Source organism: Babylonia areolata, chromosome 11, assembly GCF_041734735.1.
Source record: "Babylonia areolata isolate BAREFJ2019XMU chromosome 11, ASM4173473v1, whole genome shotgun sequence".
Taxonomy (NCBI): Eukaryota; Metazoa; Mollusca; class Gastropoda; order Neogastropoda; family Buccinidae; genus Babylonia; species Babylonia areolata.
The window spans coordinates 4,202,030-4,204,529 of NC_134886.1; positions in this window are offsets into that span (position 1 = coordinate 4,202,030).

Consider the following 2,500-nt stretch of genomic DNA (forward strand, 5'->3'; position numbering starts at 1 on the left):
GGAGAGCGAGTCAGAGAGAGCGAGAGAGAGAGAGAGACAGTGAGAGACAGAGAGGAGAGGGAGTCAGAGCGAGCGAGCGAGCGAGAGAGAGAGAGACAGAGAGGAGAGCGAGAGAGAGAGAGAGAGAGAAAGAGAGAGACAGAGAGGAGAGCGAGTCAGAGAGAGCGAGCGAGAGAGAGAGAGAGACAAAGAGAGAGAGAGGGGGAGACAGACAGAGAGGAGAGCGAGTCAGAGCAAGCGAGCGAGAGAGAGACAGAGACAGAGAGAGACAGAGGAGAGCGAGTCAGAGAGAGCGAGCGAGCGAGAGACAAAGAGAGAGAGAGAGACAGAGAGGAGAGCGGGTCAGAGCAAGCGAGAGAGAGAGAGAGAGAGAGAGAGAGAGACAGAGAGAGAGACAGAGAGGAGAGCGAGTCAGAGAGAGCGAGCGAGAGAGAGAGAGAGAGAGACAGAGAGAGAGAGAGAGACAGAGAGGAGAGCGAGTCAGAGAGAGCGAGCGAGCGAGCGAACGAGAGAGAGAGAGAGAGAGAGAGAGAGAGAGAGAGGAGTATTATTTCTTGGACGGCAGATATATATTGTATCTGTCAGTGGCAACCGTGAAAGCCGTGCACAGTGTAATAGACTGCCATCCCCGCCCTCATGGCAAAAAAAAAAAAAAAAAAAAAAAGAAAGGAAAAAAAGATTGAAATGAATAAAGAAAAAAAAAAAGGTGGTGGTTCTGCCAGGGCCAGTATTATTTGGCAACGTGGGCTGCCAACTTGAAAAGTGCAAACTTGAAACACTTTCCTGGTATTGGGAGAAATAAAAAAGACCCCTCCCTCTCCTGTCCCTCCAAATACACACACACACACACACACACACACACACACACACGCACACACACACACACAAACAACCCCCTCGCTCCCCTCCACCCCCGCCCCCACGAAAAAAAAGAAAAAAAATCAAACGAAAACAAATACAAACAAAAAGAAATGCGGAAAACCCCCCAACCCCTCAACCCATAAGTTGTTCATAATATTCTCGAAAACACATTATGGGGAAGAAAAAAAATCAGCACACACGGATTAACTCTTTCCATACGAACGGCGAAAGAGACGACGTTAACAGCGTTTCACCCCAATTACCATCATCAAAATAGTGCAAGCGGAAGGCTCTGATACTGAAGACGTGAATGTTGACAAAGAAACAGTTCTGACGACGGAAGCTAAAGGTTGGGTCAGTCAGACACCCACTGGACATCCGAGGGGTCTGTGTAGAGGATAAGAGAGGACAGGCCGTACTGAGTGAGTTAAACTATGTCATATTACAAAAGTTTGAAATGTATAAATTAGATACTGGAAAGGTATTTGAGTAAAATCAATCAAAGCTTATATTATTTCATAATTCTATTGTGACAGACAGCAAAAACCGAAACCCATCTAGTGAATGTTTCAGAAGCAATACACAGTCAACCTTTAACAAAACCCAGGATAAGTGCACATGACTTGAAAACTGAGAAACAAAATGTAGATACTTTAATATCCCACGTGAAGACAGACAATGTTAGTAATGTAGCAAATGTGAAGTATTGGAAGTCGAGATCCATCGAAGTAATTATCATATTATTCAACACTCAGTATCAGAGAACGTTTTAAAAGGATTCCCAATAATCTAATTTCACATGTAATGTTCATAGTCAACTGATGCTAGTAAGGGATGTACAACTAATACTGGGGAAATATGTATGAATGTTGTACGAACATATGACGATGACTTTATTTATATTAAATTCTTATTTGCATGTGTATACCTCGTGTTTGCTAAACATTATAGATTCATAACGAACACACTTATTCTGATAATTCTATTATTATCAACAGTATGATGAATATCGTTGGCACTGTTAAGTGGAAATGCTCAGATAAAAGCTATGTAGCATGCAGTAATGTTGGATAGCTTTGTTGAATGACAACTGCAGCCACATAAAAAAAAACAACAACCGCCAAACACCATTTTACTCCAACGCCTGGCCTTAAGTACTGCCTCGTTGCAATGATCTATCTTGCTTGTTCTTTCCTCTTTCGCAGCGCGTACTTGACGCACTGGAAAAGATCCCATGGCAATGAGAGAGTTGTCCTCTGGCACAATTCTATGAGAGAAAAAAAAAATCCACTAAGGACAGGAACAAAAATGCATGAATTTGAGAGGAAAAAAAAAAGGCAGAATAAAGAGATGAGAGAAGAAAAAAAAAAAAAAGAAAGAGAAAGAAAAGACAACAGAAAGGAGAAAAAATGATGATGGAAGGAACAAAAAGAAACAAACAAACAAAAAAAGAAAAAAAAAAGAAAAAAAAGAGAGAGAACCAAAAAAAAAAAAAAAAAAAAAAAAAAAAAAAAAAAAAAAGTGGGAAAGAACCTTCCAAGGATGCTGAGACTATCCTGCTCATTTGCAGAAATTTTACGCATCCACTGATTTCTAAAAAAAAAAAAAAAAAAAAAAAAAAAAAGCATGAATGCACTCG